A 20,070-nucleotide genomic window follows, 5' to 3' on the forward strand; every position below is an offset into this window, starting at 1 on the left:
TTAATGATGATGTTTTTAGAACAAGTAATCATAATAAAACAAGTGACTTGGGTTGCAAACCAAGTCACCAATATCAAAAATACAACCCGTGTTTAAAGGATACAAGCCAATTTCCAAGTCACACAAGGAAATAAAAATAGTTCTAAAAACTTCAAATACATCATAAAATTAAAGACAAAGCAAATAAAAGCCAAGCTTCCATTGATCCATCACTACGGTCAGCTACTCTAGCTTCCCACATGATCCTCTAGGCTTACTTCTCCTTGCCTTTGTCCTTGGTAGGAGGCCCTATTTACAATAAAAAGGGTAATCATCACAACTTGTATCAACATACCAAAGTTGAGATCGAAACATAAAAGATAGGGATAGTTATATACCTACTGGAATAACCTTTCCAGCTTTGATGTCGCCAAGGTATTTGGAAAAGTTTCTCTTCTAATGCCCAACACCACAACAATAGTGGCACTTGTCCCCGGTGGGGGCACTGTACTTGGGCTTGGAGGTACTAGCTTCACAAGCTTTAGCTATATTCCTGTTGGGAGTTCGCTTCTTCCCCTTTTTCCCGCCTTTCTTGATGGTTCCCTTGCTCTTATGATTGACATTGAGCACATATTTTGTGGTGCTAACACTTAGCCCCATGTCCCTTTCGGCTTGCACAAGCATTTTTTACAACTCATCAAGGGAAACTTTCTTATCTTGCATATTAAAATTCACCCGGAATTGAACATATGCTTTGATTTTGTTAAGGGAATGAAGAATTCGATCAATTACAAGTTCATTGGGAATTTCCATCTTATACATTTTCAAGGTCTCAACATGCTCCATCAATTTGAGCACATGAGTGCTCACCTTTTGGCCCTCCTTGATGTTAAGATCAAAGAATGTGGAAGCCGCCTCATATTGAATGACCCTAGGAGCTCGTGAAAACATGTTCACAAGCTTCATGTAGATCTCATGAGCGGTGCTAATCTTTATAGCACTTCGTTGGAGTTCGGCCTCCATAGCAAAGATCAACACATTTTTGATCGCGGCCGACTCCTTTTGGTAAAACTCATAGGCTAACCTAGCGGCGGCGGTGGACCTAGCATTAGGTTCGGTGGGAGATGCCTCGGTAAGGTAACGAAGCTTGTCGTCACTTTGTGCGGCCAAGCGAAGTTGCGCGTCCCAATCGGCGAAATTAGACCCATTCTTTTCTAACTTACATCGATCCATGAAGGATCGGATCCATGACACATTGGTAAGCGTGGCGGAACTAGTGGATGCGGACGTGATTGGAGTTGCCATTGCGGTTGATAAAACAAATTTGACTACAAAATAGGAAGTTTAAGGAATTAATTAACATCTATTGTTTTAATAATACTCGTAATTATAACTACAAGTATTTAAGCATCTATGTAGTGACCTACACCCAACTAACATAAATGATTCCGAGATCCAAATTCATATTAATACGGGTACGGTGAGCCGAATCATCCCTCATTAATATAACTCGGTGGATTAACTCTTTAATCGATTCTACTTTTAGAACTCTCGGTCTATAAAAATTATTCTAATTTTTATCTTTAGCCCAGAACACCTGCGACTACGGTCACGAATACTTCCGTTGAGCTCAATCCAAATTTCGATGTAATAACATTTTATTACCCCACTTCGCCAATGTAACAAGGTTTGTATTACGGTGAAGCCGGATTAACTCCATTATGAAATTGGTACTTCATGGGTTCTACTATTTGGTAAGGCTATATCTCAGTTATTGTATGTGAGAGGTCTTGTCAATTTATTATCTATCATGTTTTAAGTGAACTAAATCGATGAACTACGATAATTATAATTGACACGGTCGATGACTCGATATGATATGCATGTGTTGAAGTGGCGATTTGGCAATGCATGTAACATATTAAAAGAAAAGCAAAGCAATAAATAAAATTCCTAGTATGGCCTTCCTAAAATAGAAAATCAAATAATCTATTACATATTCGGAAACCAACTCCTTTGGTCCCTTGAATCTTCAAGTGGCACGCCTCCGAAGACACCGTCATCGTCGGATCACCTTTCTGAATGGCACCGTCTTTGAAGATGCTCCATAATTACAAATAATAATAAAAATACAAAGCTATTCCTATTATACATTTCTAAAATGGAAAAACTAATAAAGTAAAAATAAAAGTGATACGAGATCACATTAAATTACAACCGAATCAATATTCCCTTTCATTACGGGTAATATCGATTAAAACTAAGGCCATACTAAGATAAAATTACATAATTCAAAATTATATAAATAAAAGACATTCAACAATTGAAATATGCAGCATTATAATATGTACCTATCATGCTAAATGATGTGCCAAATCGCCCTATTTAACTTATGTCGTACATATAACCAGGTTTTATGGAAATGCGTGATAATAACCTTTTAAAGTCACTAATTAACACTTAAATCACATATAAGCTCAAGTTAATTATCCTAAAGCTTTTTAGGACCCAAAAATTAGTCATCACTCAATTTTTGACAATAATTCAACTTGATTTAATTTTATGCTCATTTTTTACCTTAAAATCATATTATTTATGAAATAAATCAAAATTAAATTATAAAAATTTCAAAATTTGAATTTTAAATTTTTGAACATTCTGTAATAATTCCATGACACTCATAATGTCAAAAATCATGGTTAAAATTTTCGAATTAATTTTGAGAAAATATAGTTGCAATTTATAGGTTTTATCTCATAAAACATCTAAAGTATCTAAAAATTATTTCCATTAATTTTATAACTTTAGATCTGATAAGTGGAATATTAATGCAACCTTAAATTATTTCCTCATGCCATGCAAATCATTTTAGCTATTTATGCTAAAACAGTCACTATTTATGCCATTTTTACTCTAAAAATTCATAAATCATGCTAAAAGAGATATTTTAATCTCGAAATTAACATACACTCTGTAAATTATGCATGTGACAACATATTAAAATCTCATGGCCTAGTTCGAAATTTAACTATTTTTAACCATTTTACCTCTTTTAATCCATTTTTATCTCATAAAAATCATAAATCATGCAATATTAATTCAATTAATACGAGATTTTACACACAACTTGTAAAATATGCATGTGAGGTCATATAAAATTTTCAAGGTCAGAAACTTAGTTTAACTATTTTTAGCATTTTGATTCCCATTTTAGTCATAAAAATGTAATAAAATGACCAAAAATCCTTAAAATGAGCAATAAATTTCCATAAATCATAAAAATGACCTAAAAAAATTTTAGGACCAGAATATATAACATGCATGGTGATTTCGTGGCTTATACTTATAAATCACAAATTTTTAGTTTTATATGTTAACCTTTTAACTCGGAAAAACAATAACCGATTATGCATGCAACATCCTTATGCTCTGATACCACTTGTAAGGTTCATATACCTATTATTAGACTCCTCTAATAGTGAACTAATTAACTTGTTAATTATTTGTCCTTTAGATCTAGTGCATCCATAACAAAATGAAAGATTTATAAGAAAAACAATGTCCCCTTACATTGCTATATGGTTCGAAATATTGGGCACAAGTAAGGTCACCTTCCTTCACTTGTTCTTGAGCTTAATGTGATGGATGATCCTTCTATGACTCCAAGTATAGAAGGCACTCCAATAAGTTGCACCCAAGATTAATCCCAAAAATTCCTACTAATATTAACTAGATATGTAGTAGAAATGTTCCCTTAATATTACTAATATTTCTAGTATTACTACCTCTAGTAATAGTTGGAGAGTATTAGTATTTTAGAGAGTTTTTATGAATTTGCATGTGAGGTAAGATGAAGTAATAACAAGCAAAGAACAAGATGGAAAAATGAGCAACTAATGCTCTATTTGAAGAGCCAAAAACCGGGGGCCTTTAGCATGGGGAAGAATCTTTTCCATTTGTTTTTACTCATTTGTATAGTGTAGGTAGAGTGTAGGGAACATATATGTAAGATGTAGTATGAATAAAGCTTGTGTGATATGTCACAATCACACTTTAATCAAAATAAACAAAAGACAAAAGAGCATCTTTTGTTCTCTTATTTGGCCGAAAATATGGACCCATTTTGGTCCATTTTTGCCTTTTGTCATTTGTCCCACAAATGCTTATAAGTCATATGTTTAACTATCTTACATAATTAATTATTAATGTAAACATTTAACACTTAAATATTACAATTAATAATATAATATACACTCCACTTTTTGAGTAGTATACTACCATTATATCAACATATAATGGGTCTCATAATTACTAGTTAGTTAAAATTACAACTTCTTGTAACTTTAAATAACTAATTACCTCTACCTCAAAACTTATATAATACCTCAACTAATTTAGTAATTTAACACTTAATTACTAAATTAAATCTTATTTAATCATATTACAATAAGACGCAAAATTACACTCCCATAATTAAGGAATTAATTAATCTGTATCACATACAATTAATTAAATATCTATTTGGGCCTCATCCTATAGGTGTGACCTAAAGGGATCAACTGAACACCACCGTCACACGACAGTAATGTCAAACTCTAGTTAGCCAATCATTACCGATAAATGACGATCAATCGACTATATAAAGAATCATCCCTCACGTATTCTTAATATGAGATTTAATTATGATATTAAATCATGTGATCGCACTATTGTCGAGGACACATTTCCCAAAAGTACAATCTAATCGATTCGGTTTCGGGACCCAAACCTTCCTAGGATTGTAAGATATAAACCAACTCGATCCTATTACAACATTAATTGCTTGCTTATAATTTGAGAATATGTTTGTATGATCAATTCCCATGAATCCCCTATGAACCCATGACACCCTAGTGCTTTTAATCAATTGTTTACACCTATTTTTAATCATCTTGCTTGTTTACTTTTATTGTTATTTGGTTTAGTGATCTTCTTATCTCAACCCAAATTGTGACACACTTAGACACCACTACTTGCAATCGAAAATCCTACATCAATAACCGTCCCTTGGGATCCGACCTTTACTTACCTCTTTACTAATAGTAGAGTTGTTTGTGAAGATTATAAATGGCGCCGTTGCCGGGGACGGTGTTAACTTGATTTGATTTTCTTTGATTGTTATTAGTTGTGTCTTTCTTTGCCTTGGGGAAGTAAAACTCCTCAAGGTTTGTTCTAATTGTTTTCGAGTTGTTTGATATTTTGCATGTCTAGAAGATCACAAGGTAACTTGTTGCCCAATGATCACGAAATTGAAAGAACTTTGACAACCAATAGAAGACTTGCTCGAAATACTTTAAGAGGTATTGGTGAGGTTGTAGATATTCAACCAAATACTCTTGAGTTCATCAAACCTTTTGCAAGAGAAGGTGAGGAGAACCCAACACAAAATCAACCACACAATCAACCCACAATGCCTAAGTTTTCATCACATTCCATACCAACCGAGGAGAACCTACCTAATGGTACTCCCACACCACAACACTTAACCGGAAATTTTATTGCAAAATACGCATTTATCCAATTAGTCGAAAGAAGCCAATTTGGGGGGATGCCTAGTGAAGACCCTCATTCTCACATGGAGACTTTTTCTGACTATCGTGATGTGATTTCACAAACCGGAGTGACTCAAGACCAAATTCGATGGGTCTTATTTCCTTTTTATCTAATTGGTACCGCGAAACAATGGTTAAAGAGCCTTGATAAGGCTACTCTTGGAATTGACTCTTGGAAGAAGTTGGCTCTAGCTTTCTACAAAAAGTTCTACCCTCCGGAAAAGACTAACATGCTAAGAGCCCAAACCACGGGTTTTAAGCAAAGGGACGAAGAATCTTTGTATGAAGCTTGGGAGCGATTCAAAGGAACTTGTCGCTCATGTCCTCATCATGGACTTAGCGAGTAGTTCTTGGTACAACAATTTTGGAATGGTCTTTATGAAGACTCCCGAAACATTCACAACATGGGATCAAATGGTATGTTCACCGAAGTTGACGATAATCATACTTGGAACAAGATTGAGGAAATGGTGGTCCATAATTCACAATATAGTAGACCTCGCAAGGCTACTAGAGGAGGAAAGCATGAAGTGGACTCTATTACTCAATTGGGTGCTCAACTTAGTGCTCATATTGATACCATCAACTTGAAGTTTGAAAAGGCTATGGCTAAGCTTGAAGAAGCCTCAAAATCACCAAAGCAACATGTTAATGACATGGTAGCATCTTCATCAATTCCAAATGGAGTATGTGAGAATTGTGGAACTTTGGGACATGACCAAAGTGAATGTAGGGGAACAAGTGAGCAAGTAAATGCTTTTCAAGCATACAAAAGTGGTACCCCTTATTGTTAGAAATCTATATCTCATTTCTTAACATATTCATATATGTGATGAATTAATTAAGTCATAAAATTAAACATTGATCTTATGCATGCAAACAATAATAAGGATAAAGAAGAAATCATCATTCTTACATTGGATATTTCGGATTATTGGGAACAAGTGAGTTCTCCTACTCACTTGTTCTTGAGCTCTCCAAATATTGGATGAACAAGGATTCAAGTATAGAATCCCTCCCAAAGAATAATACCCAAGGTAAACTCTAAATAAATTAATATTATTGATACTAGAATAATATTAATTTGAATAAAATTGACCCAAAAATATTGTTTTTTGGACTCTTAATTTTCGGTTAAGAGAAGGGAGAAAGAGGAAGAATTTTTTATCTCTCTAAACTCCAATTTTAGATGTGTAGAATGAATAATATTACACTAACTATATGAAGTAGTGTATTAGGTAAATTATAGAGAAAAACCCATGGTTTTCTCTATGCAAAACCGGGTAGGGGGAGGGGTGGTGATGGCCAATGCATGAGCAAGGTGTTCTTCACAATAGGCACTAGGTATGCATGGCTAGGTTTAGGAAAAATGATTATGTTTTCCACTTAATTAATCAACATAATATTTATCCTAATACTCCCACTAAATCGGTCCATGTAAGATAAAATGGACTCCATTTTATCTTTGTCAATTTGTCAATTTCTCACATGTCACATGCCATGTAAAATTGTTATGCATTTTTAACATATTAGAAATCAACACATTAATAAAAATACGTCATATACAAAATCGACTTAGTAATTCATAATTACTTGTACCAAAATAATTTACCAATTATAAATCACAACATCTTGTATTTAAAATAAATTATTCATTCAGTTCAATTGCTTCCGTAAACAATAATTTCATCTAAGCAATAAAACAATTCGATTACTTAGACCGTATCTTATTTAATCAAATTACAATGAGACGCGTAAATATTACTTCCAAAATCGCCCGTCAATTTCAAGTAATTTAATTAACCCGTATCGCCATACGATCAATTAAATAATCAATTAAGAGTGTTACCCTTTAGGTATGACCTAAGGGGATCAACTGATCACCACCGTCGCACGACAGTAATGTCAAACTCTAGTCAGCCAATCATTACCGATATGTGTGGACCAGTTGACAGTAAAATATTACTTCCCAATTGTATTCTTAAAGTGAGACTTAAACATGTGATCATCATGATCGACATTTGTGATCGCATTATTGTCGGAGGACACATATTCCAACAATCTCCCACTTGTCCTCGACAAGTGTGCGTCACCAATTCTCTTGTCCTATTACTATCTCCCACTCAATGCAAGGTGTCTTTCAGGTCGTACTTGCAAGTGATCATATCGAGAGTGGTTTCCTCGATCTGGAGAATAACTGATTGACCGGATTTATCTACCATAGATTTCTTCCAAGCGTGGCCACGCATTTCCAGTTCATTACTCCTCGAGTGGCCCTGAGATATTGTTATCACCCTGACAAGGGGTGGACAATTCCTATCGCACTTATTCCCTTCGACTAGCCACAACCACCATAACCCAAAATATGCCCATTTGACCCCATTTACGAAGGTCGTAGTAACACAAATCAAAGTTAATCTGAAACTGTGCCATCTTAGGCGAACAATCTTTAGTCAAAAGAATCGACTCATTAGAATATTATAGTAGCTCTCGCCACGACCAGGCTATATTGCCAAAACTCTATAAGCGGTCATAAGAACCGACAAGGTGTTCCTAACATTCTGCCTATGTGATCGACTAGTCATCACACATGACTCCATGGCACTTGAACTTGCTATCAATCGCATCACATTCTAGTCACTTCGAGACGTCACCTCATGTAAGTAACTATGGGCGAATATAATGCTAATCCATGTTCACTTTAACGGGGTTCAAATGTCTCTACAACCCGGTTGGATGTAACAAAGTATAAGGTGAGTTAATAATAACTCAAACGACAAATGTCGACATCACATTCAGGTAGTCAATACCATATTACAACCTTGTGATGCAAATCGTAAGTGTGTAAACACTAGTCGATTGCAATAGAAGTTTAACATACCATGTGTCCATGTGTTCAAACTTCTCATATTGCATTATCCTTTATATTCATGTTATCTCTCATAGCATGAACCTTACCAAGTACACATATAGGTTCCCAACCTAGGTTTGGGTTCTTTATTTTGAAAGAACTTTCTGGTTGTTTATCACATAACCAACGAATTTATGGTGAATGATATAACTTGCACTGATCAAGTACTCCACCCACTCACAATGCACTAGGTATATGTTTTGTAGAGTCTTGCAACAATTATCATGATAATTAGCCTAGCACTTCTCACAAGTCCTAGCATATTAGAAAATATTAGTTTTGAGTAACTTCTTACTTCAACTAAGTATCTTTCCAAACTTCTTATTTCTCCTTTTATCTTGAATAGCTTAGGATTTTCATAAATCCTTACGCGTGTTCGAACTTCAATATGTGCAGCCTCTTGACACATAACAAAGTGTTCTGTCCAACACTGAAATCGCTCATTGTTTCTCCTCGAGAATTCATGACGATTCTTCTATGGCTTGCCAATGATTCATCATGCTCTTATGCATATGATTCATTATTGGACATGTGCATGATTATTCTAATGGCGGAAACATTAGAAACTAACAATCATGTGATCAACCATTCTTAGGTTCAATGAACGACCATGACTGCTAATGGCAATTCCATTTTCATTGACATGAATAACCTACGTTTCTCGTTGATTCAATGTGTATATCTCAATACCTATCCAACATCTCATGATGTGATTGGATTCATCATAGTCCATTTTCATCCAGGATTGAAAACTCAAATACTTCTTTGTAAAAGAAAGTATTAGCTCGTCATTCTCAATGAGTAATGAGTTATAAACTTTTACAAGATGATTGCTCCCACTAAATTCCATGTCTTCACATGATAATTTCCAACTCCCACTTAATTCCACATGTTTCGCAATTGACTACTCAATCGAAACATTTCAAGAATTTGAAATATATTTTGCTTTGCCAAGTTATTAAGATAAAACCATATACGCTCCCAGCATATCCTTTCAAAATACCTATTTTGAAGAGGTTTCATATCTTAAACTTTATGGAAAGAGTTTTTAATCTCTAACTCATTCATTTTATAATGATGCGTAGCAATGTCATTATTTAAATGTGAATTTCATTTAATATACGTCCTTCTCAAAATACCCTTTTCTGGAAGGAGGTTTAACCATTTCATTTTCATAATGAGGTTAAGTAATGACACTAGCATGGTTAACAATTAATTTAGCTCTTGTGGATATCGGCATATCATTCTTTGCAACTTTTAGTAATAAATCTCATTTATTTTCTAGGATACAACTTTGATTCATTTAGGCTCTTAAGTAAATATAAATATTGAAACTATTTGTCAAATTTTATCATAAACTAGTCAAATCTATTGTTAAGACATTGCATTAGTCATTCTTTTTCCAAAACTTTCTTTTGGTCTCCTCGTGTAGTTATCTTGAGAACATATTCTTTTGATTACTTCACTTGGTCTCTTTTATCATGTAGGTTTCATCTATTCGAGACCATAGATCTCATATATTCGTGTATACTATCTGTATAGGTATACAAATCATTCTTTCTTGCGTAGATCTCAATTACACAGATCTCAATTACACAAGTACACAAATTTTGCTTGGTGTTCTTTGTGTCTTCATTTTCTCCCACTCTATCTTTAGAATGAATACACTAGAGATTCAAAGATAGCATATGAGACACAAATAATGATTCTTGAAGTATAAGGAGGACTATCTCATAAGTTGACTAATTGTTTTAGATTTGATAAGTGTACTTGGTGATTGACATTCCTTTAAGAGAGTTCATTAACTCAATATCACTTTATAATTGATCATACACAAGCCTTAAGCTTGTGGACATATAATGAATCCCATCACTATAGTTGTCCATGAAGGAAATGTAGATTCATATACATACTAACATATTCATATATGTCTAAAATAATTTGTCATAAAATTAAAACGGATTTTATGCATGCAAACAATAATATAAAAGAAGAGAAATAATGTCCTTACATTCAATATTTCGGCTATATTGGGCACAAGAGAGATCACCTTTCTCTTCTTGTTCTTGAGCTATTCCAATGGATGAACAAGATCTAAGAATAAGATCTCTCCCCAAGCTTTATACCCAAGGCTTAACACTTAATCTAATTAATATTATGAATACTAGTATAATATTAATCTAGTAGAAAAATGACCCAAAATTATTATACATACTTAATAATTTCGGCTATATGGGAGAGAAGAAGAAGAGAGAGTTTTTGTCTCTCTAGAAATCTTATATTTTGATGAGTAAAAGAATGAATAATCATCCACTACCTCTTAGTGAATATTAGGCAAAATAAGAAAAACAAACTCAAGTGTTTTTACTTCCCAAAACCGGTGGGAGTGGAGGAAGGAAAGAGCCAATGCATGAAATTGTTGCTCTTAACAATGTTCATAGGCTTGCATGGCTAGATTACTTTATAATCATTATGTTTTCTTATTTAAAATATAAACACAATATTAAGTCCATTCCCCTCTTATTTTCGGCACTTTACATAACATGGTGTCCATATTATTTTTTTGTCAATTGTCTATATGTTACATGTCACATATATTTGTTATGTAATTTTTAACATATTAAAAATCAACGTATTATCAAAAATACGTCACATACAAAAATTGACTTAGTAATTTCACAATTACTTGTACCAAAATATTTTACCACTTTATAAATCACAACAGTTTGTATTTATAATAATTCATTCAATTCAATTGTTACATTAAACAATTATTTCATCCGAGTAATGATACAATTCAATTACTTGGACCGTATCTCATTTAATCACATTTTAATTTGATACGTAAATTTTACTTCCAAAATCGCCCGTCAATTTTCAAGTAATTTAATCAACTCGTAACGTTATACGATTAATTAAATAATCAATTAAGTGTATTGCCCTTTAGGTATGACCTAGGGGTCAACTGATCACCACCGTCACACGACAAGAATGTCAAACTCTAGTCAGCCAATCATTACCGATATATGTTGACCGGTTGACAAGAATAATATTACTTCCCAATTGTATTCTTAAAATGAGATTTAGTAATGATATTTAAATCATGTGATCGCACTATTGTTGAGGACACATTTCCCAACAATCTCCCACTTGTCCTCGACAAGTGTGCGTCACCAATTCTCTTGTCCTATTACTATCTCCCACTCAATGCAAGGTGTCTTTGGGTCGTACTTGCAAGTGATCATATCGAGAGTGGTTTCCTCGATCTGGAGAATAACTGATTGACCGGATTTATCCACTCTGGATACCTTCCGAGCGTGGCCACGCATTTCGAGTTCATTACTCCTCGAGTGGCCCTGAGATATTGTTTTAACCCGACAAGGGGATGGACAATTCTATCGCACTCATTCCTTCGACTAGCCACAACCATCATAACCCAAAATATGCCCATTTGACCCCATTTACGAAGGTCGTAGTAACACAAATCAAAGTTAATCGAAAACTGTGCCATCTTAGGTGAACAGTCTTTAGTCAAAAGAATCGACTCATTAGAATACTATAGCAGCTCTCGCCACGACCAGGCTATATAAATTTGCTAGAACTCTATAAGCGGTCATTAGGCCCGACAAAATGTTCCTAACAGTCTGCCTATGTGATCGACTAGTCATCTCACATGACTCTATGGCACTTGAACTTGCCATCAATCGCCTCACACTCTAGTCACTTTGAGACGTCACCTCATATAAGTAACTATGGGCAAAACAATGTTAATCCATGTTCACTTTAACGGGTTCAATTGTCTCTACAACCCGTTTGGATGTAACAAAGTATAAATTAAGGATAAAAGACAAATGCGATTATGAACATGAACAAAAACAACACTTTTATTTCATTTCAAAATCTAACAAAAATTTGGTACACGTTTAAGTCCCATGGACGCAACATGCCCATCATGCTTAGCTTGCGATAAAGGCTTGGTGAGCGGATCGGCTATGTTGTCATCCGTCCCAACCTTACAAATCGCAATTTCCTTTCTTTCAATGAAATCTCTTATTACATGATACTTTCTAAGTACATGTCTAGATCTATTACTAGACTTTGGCTCCTTAGCTTGGAAGATCGTCCCACTATTATCACAATAGAGTGTGATGGGATCATCGGCGGTAGGTACTACTTTTAGACCTTCCGTGAATTGCTTGATCCACATAGCTTCCTTGGCGCTTCGATCTTTGCTATGTACTCAGCCTCCGTTGTTGAATCCATGATTCTGACTTCCTTGAAGCTTCTCCACCACGGCACCACCGTTGAGCATAAACACGAAACCGACTTGTGATTTCATGTCATCTCTATCTGTTTGAAAACTTGAGTCCGTGTATCCTGTAACACGCAACTCGGTGTCTCCTCCAAACACAAGGATAGAGTCCTTAGTTCTTCTCAAGTACTTAAGGATGTTCTTTGACAAAGCAATCCGTTGACTCTCACCGGATTTCCTTGATATCTACTCGTCATACTCAAGGCATACGAGACATCGGGACGTGTGCATATCATGGCGTACATGATTGATCCAACAACGGAAGCGTAAGGGATCAACTTCATGCGTTCAACATCATGGGGTTCGGAGGGACATTGAGTCCTGCTCAATATCGTTCCGGTTACCATAGGTACCAAACCCCTTTTGGATTTGTCCATGCTTAATCGTCGAAGAATCTTATCAACATAAGATTCTTGACTTAGTGCCAATATCCTCTTGGGTCTATCTCTATAGATCCGGATACCTAATATGCGTTGTGCCTCTCCTAAATCCTTCATTTGGAAGTGGTTACCTAACCACTTCTTAACGAAAGACAACATTGGAATATCATTTCCAATGAGTAGTATGTCATCGACATACAAGATTAGGAACACAACATTGCTCCCACTGAATTTCATGTATAAACATGGTTCCTCAACATTTCGAGTGAAACCATTTTCTTTTATAACATGATTGAATCGATGATTCCAACTTCTAGATGCTTGCTTAAGACCATAAATGGATCTCTTAAGCTTGCACACTTTGTTAGGATTTTTAGAATCAACAAAACCTTCGGGTTGTATCATGTACACCTCCTCTTCTAAATGCCCATTTAGAAAAGCGGTTTTGACATCCATTTGCCAAATTTCATAATCATGAAATGCGGCGATCGCTAACAAAATCCGTATGGATCTTAGCATGGCTACGGGGCGAAGGTCTCATCATAATGGAGACCTTGGACTTGGGTAAATCCTTTTGCTACTAGCCTAGCTTTGTAGACATCGTCATGTCCTTCTATGCCATTTTTGACCTTGAATATCCATTTGCATTGGAGGGGTCTTGCCCCTTTAGGCAAATCTACCAAGTCCCAAACTTGGTTTTCAAGCATAGAATCCATTTCGGACTTCATGGCTTCAAGCCATAAGGTGGAATTAGGACTAGAGATTGCGGCCTTGTAGGTGGCGGGCTCATCACTTTCCATAAGCAACACATCGAGCGTTCCATCTTCTTCGATAAGTCCCACATATCGATCGGGATGGCGAATAACTCGGCCCGTCCTTCTTAGTGGAGGAGGTACAACCGCGTTAGACGACGAAGGAACATCTTCTTGCGTCTCTACCTCGGTTTGTGGCTCTTGAACTTCGTCAAGTTCAAAATTTCTCCCACTCTGTCTCTTAGAAATAAATTGACTTTCTAAGAAGACAGACCTCACAAGACACAAACACTTTGTTTTCTTGAGGTTTGTAGAAGTAGTAACCTCGAGAGGTCAAGGGATAACCTACAAAGATGCATTTTTCGGATCTTGGGGCAAGCTTATTGTCGGGTTTAGCCTTGACGTAAGCATCACATCCCCAAATTTTCATATAGGATAGATTAGGAACTCTTCCTTTCCATGTCTCAAATGGAGTCTTTTCGGTGGCCTTAGTAGGACTATTATTTAAAGATAGAATTGCAGTTTGGATTGCAAATCCCCAAAACGAGTTCGGTAACTCGGTTTGACTCATCATGGATCGAACCATATCAAGTAGGGTTCGATTCCTCCTTTCGCAACACCATTTAGTTGTGGTGTTCCGGGTGGAGAAAGTTGTGATATAATGCCACAACCTTTCAAGTGTGAATCAAATTCAAGACTAAGGTATTCACCACCACGATCGGATCGTAGTGCCTTAATCCTTTTGTTCAATTGGTTCTCTACTTCGTTTTGGAATTCCTTGAATTTCTCAAATGCTTCACTCTTGTGTTTCATTAAATAGATATACCCATATCTACTTAAGTCATCGGTGAAGGTTATAAAGTAGTCATAATTACCACGAGCGGTGATACTCATTGGTCCGCATACATCGGTGTGTATGAGTCCTAATAGCTCACTAGCTCGTGTCCCTTTACCGCTAAAAGGATTACGAGTCATTTTGCCAAGTAGGCAATATTCGCATGTACCAAATGATTGATAATCAAATGGTGTAATCACATTAGTAGAAATTAATCTTTTGATGCGATTCTCGTTTATGTGACCTAATCGACAATGCCAAATGAACGCTTCACTTGGGTCACTTGTTTTGAGTTTCTTTGATTGTATGTTATAAATATCATTTGTTGGATTTGAGGTCTCTAAAATGTAAATGCCATTAATGGAAGTAGCTTGGCCAATAACCAAATCATTCCTAGAAATAGAGCAACGATTGTTCTTAATGACAAAACAAAAACCGTCCATGTCTAGCATGGCGATTGAAATAATGTTTTTAGAGAGCGTAGGAACATAAAAACAATTATGCAAATACAACTCAAAACCGTTTGGCAAAGCTAGAACATAAGTTCCTTTGGATTCGGCCGCTACCCGAGCTCCATTTCCAAGTCGAAGATCCACATCTCCCTTGCTAAGCTTCTCCACATCTCTTAAACCCTGTAAATGATTACAAAGGTGAGAACCACAACCGGTATCTAGTACCCATGTCGTAGTGGAAGTATAATTTATATCAATAACATAAATTTCTTTAGGAATTGTATCTTTTGGAGTAATGAGTCCTTCCCTTATATTTCGCAAATACATAGGGCAATTCCTAAGCCAATGTCCCATGCCATAGCAATAATGGCACTCATCATTAACTTGCTTGAAGTTTTTGATTTTCTTTCCTTTCTTCTTGAACCTCTTGCCCTTTGAAGCAAGAACTTGATTGCTAGAGCTCCCAATAGCTTTGGCATCCTTATCTTCCAGAGATAAAGACCCTATAGATCGTATGAGGTAGTCTTCCTGAGACGGACTCACACGAGGTCTAGTAGTAGTGGGTGGTTTAGAAGTGGTGATGAAATTAAGGTTTCCATCCGAACCTATCCCGAAATGAAGTTCTCTAGTTGTTTCGAAATTATTGTTGGAGCATACGTCGTCAAGAACATGGTGATATGACTCAATGGTTATCGGTGCGGTAGCATTTGAGGGATTCATTGTAATGCACTACAAATATGGAGGAAAGGAAATATTAACATTTGTCTTTTTAAATCATACTTGCAATTATAACAAGATATGAACATTTATATAGTGACCTCTACCCAACTATAATAAATGATTCCAAGACCCAAATTCATATCAACTTAGGCACGGGGTAGCCGATGAAACCCTCATCAATATAACTCGGTGGATTAACTTTTAATCGATTCTACTTTTAGAACTCTTGGTCGATAAAATTACTCTAATATTTATCTATAGCCCAAAACACATCAACAAGGGCACGGGTTAGCCGATGAAACCCTTATCAATTACTTTTGTTGAGTTCAATCCAAATTTCGAATAAATGTGTCCATTATCCAAACCCATATCAATTTAGGCACGGGGTAGCCGATGAAACCCTCATCAATATGAATTCGGTGGATTAGACATTTATCACCCACTTCCCCTACGTAACAAGGTTTGTACCCGGGGTAGCCGAGTGCACTCCCTCGCGAAATAGGTTTTCATGGTTTCTACTATTTGGTAAGGCTATGTCTCAATTAGTTGTTTTAGCGAGAGGTCATGTCAATTTATTATCTATCACGTTTTAAGTGAACTAAAGCGGTGAACTACGATAATTCGAATTGACACGGTCGATAAACTCGATAAAATAACAATGCATGTTTAGTTATGGCGATTTAGCGATGCATGCGACATAAAATAAAATGCAAGCATAAAAGTAAATGAATCCTAGTATGGCCTTTCCTAAAATAGAAAAACTATTAATCTATTACATATTCGGAAACCAACTCCATTGGTCCCTTGAACTTCGGTTGTGGCACACATCTCGAGGTAACACCGTCTTTATGTATCGCCATTCTTGAAGAAATCCGTCTTTTGGAACTCCGGAATGAATAAAATTACATAATAAATTACATAATTTCCTATTATACATTTGTAACTAAAATAAAATAAATCTATTAAATTACAAAACGGTGATACGAGATCACAATAAAAATTACAACCGAATCGATATTCCCATACATTTCGGGAAATACCAATTAAAAATCTAAGGCCATACTAAGTAAATTACATAATTCAAAATTACATAAATTAAAATTATGACAATCATAAAGAAAAATTCAGCATTATAATATGTATGAACATGCTCAATTTTTATGCTAAATCGCCTTTAATTAGCCAATATCGTATATTACTCGGTTTTTACGGATTTGCGTGATTTCAACATTTTATAATCACAAAAATACATAAACTCATATTTATGCATGAGTTAATTACCCTAACCTCTTAGGACTCAAAATATAGTCTTCACTAATTATTTTGACCATAATTAACTTTTATCTACAAAATTGTTCATAAATGGACCAAAATTACAAAATAAGCTATTAAACTTCAAATAAATCCAAAAATTTCAAATAAATTCAAAATTTGAAATTTAAATTCATGAACATTCTGGAAAAATTCCATGACACTCATAATGTTCAAAATCTTAGGTTAAAAATTTGAAAATTTTTAGGAAAAACAATGTTGCGGTTTTATCGATATTTAATAAAATAATCATAAAAACATGGAAAAATTATTTTCATTAACTTTTCAATTTTAGATCTGAAAAATACAATAAAATGCAACATTAGACGTTTTTCCTAAGTCATAGAATATATTTTATTAATTTTCACTAATAATGTCACTATTTATGTCATTTTTCTTCAAAAATTCATAAATCATGCTAAAAGACTTCTTTATAGCCAATTATTTTACACACATCTTGTAAAATTGCATGTGACAACATATAAATTTTCTATGACCAGATTCGAAATTTAACTCATATTAACCTATTTTTCTCTTAAATCCGAATTTAATAATGAAAAATTCATTTTTCGAGCATAACAAGTCCAAAAATTATGAAAATTTACAGGTTATCTCAAAATAATATATGTGACAACATATCCAAAAATCAACTTAAAATTGAAGTATAGCTAATTTTCGACCAAAAATGACATTTTTACTCATAAAATCACATTTAAATGCCATTATTGTAAATTATGAACAATAAAAATCCGAAAAATTAACCAAAATATCCTAAAACATTTTAGGACCAGAAATATTAACATGCATGTAATAATTTCGTGATATATCATAATAACACAAATTTTACAAGTTTTATTTGTTATTCATATAACTCGGAAAAACTTTTAACCAATTTGCATGCAAACAACCGTGGCTCTGATACCAATTGAAGGAAATGTAGATTCATATACATACTAACATATTCATATATGTCTAAAATAATTTGTCATAAAATTAAAACGGATTTTATGCATGCAAACAATAATATAAAAGAAGAGAAATAATGTCCTTACATTCAATATTTCGGCTATATTGGGCACAAGAGAGATCACCTTTCTCTTCTTGTTCTTGAGCTATTCAAATGGATGAACAAGATCTAAGAATAAGATCTCTCCCCAAGCTTTATACCCAAGGCTTAACACTTAATCTAATTAATATTATGAATACTAGTATAATATTAATCTAGTAGAAAAATGACCCAAAATTATTATACATACTTAATAATTTCGGCTATATGGGAGAGAAGAAGAAGAGAGAGTTTTTGTCTCTCTAGAAATCTTATATTTTGATGAGTAAAAGAATGAATAATCATCCACTACCTCTTAGTGAATATTAGGCAAAATAAGAAAAACAAACTCAAGTGTTTTTACTTCCCAAAACCGGTGGGAGTGGAGGAAGGAAAGAGCCAATGCATGAAATTGTTGCTCTTAACAATGTTCATAGGCTTGCATGGCTAGATTACTTTATAATCATTATGTTTTCTTATTTAAAATATAAACACAATATTAAGTCCATTCCCCTCTTATTTTCGGCACTTTACATAACATGGTGTCCATATTATTTTTTTGTCAATTGTCTATATGTTACATGTCACATGTCACATATATTTGTTATGTAATTTTTAACATATTAAAAATCAACGTATTATCAAAAATACGTCACATACAAAAATTGACTTAGTAATTTCACAATTACTTGTACCAAAATATTTTACCACTTTATAAATCACAACAGTTTGTATTTATAATAATTCATTCAATTCAATTGTTACATTAAACAATTATTTCATCCGAGTAATGATACAATTCAATTACTTGGACCGTATCTCATTTAATCACATTTCAATTTGATACGTAAATTTTACTTCCAAAATCGCCCGTCAATTTTCAAGTAATTTAATCAACTCGTAACGTTATACGATTAATTAAATAATCAATTAAGTGTATTGCCCTTTAGGTATGACCTAGGGGGTCAACTGATCACCACCGTCACACGACAGTAATGTCAAACTCTAGTCAGCCAATCATTACCGATATATGTTGACCAGTTGACAGTAACAATATTACTTCCCAATTGTATTCTTAAAATGAGATTTAGTAATGATATTTAAATCATGTGATCGCACTATTGTTGAGGACACATTTCCCAACAGTCCATTAGATCACTTTAAGTGAATGATCATATGTTTCTATGAGCAAGCATATAAAGACGAATTCTTAGAACAAGGATAAAATACGATAAAACGGGTGACTTGGGTTGTAAACCAAACCACCATAATCCAAAATACAACAATTATTTTAGAAAGGATCAAACATTTCCATGTCGAACACGGAAATCAAAAAGTTCTAAAAATCCAAAACATAAATTAAAATAAGACAATAAAAAGCCAAGCTTCATGGAAGCTACTCCTAGCTTCTTGATGGTTTCTCAAGCTTGCTTTTCTTTTCCGTTGTCCTTGCTTGGTGGAGGCCCTATTTACAATAAAAAGGGGATAAATTATCACAACTTTGTATCACAATACCATAGTTGAATTAGAAACATAAAAGAAAGGATAGTCATTTACCTATTGGAGTGATTTTTCCAGCTTTAATGTCACCAAGATATTTGGAACAATTTCTTTTCCAATGTCCAAAACCATTACAATAATGGCATTTATCAAGAGGATCCTTCTTGATCTTGGAAGTGCTAGCTTCATAAGTCTTAGGTCTGGTGAAAGTGGGAGCTTGTTTCTTACCTTTCTTCCCATTCTTCTTGAACTTCCCCTTGCTTTTGGTGCTTATGTTAAGCA

General features: G+C 34.4%; 1 non-coding gene across 1 annotated transcript; it reads right to left on the reverse strand.

Annotated features, from left to right (window-relative positions):
- Window positions 1-5,800: 5,800 nt before the first annotated feature.
- LOC141624771 (small nucleolar RNA R71) lies at window positions 5,801-5,907 on the reverse strand. Its single transcript, XR_012534575.1, has one exon. It is a non-coding gene; the product is annotated as a small nucleolar RNA R71 (small nucleolar RNA).
- Window positions 5,908-20,070: the final 14,163 nt, after the last annotated feature.

This window comes from Silene latifolia, chromosome X, assembly GCF_048544455.1.
Source record: "Silene latifolia isolate original U9 population chromosome X, ASM4854445v1, whole genome shotgun sequence".
In the NCBI taxonomy this organism is placed as follows: Eukaryota; Viridiplantae; Streptophyta; class Magnoliopsida; order Caryophyllales; family Caryophyllaceae; genus Silene; species Silene latifolia.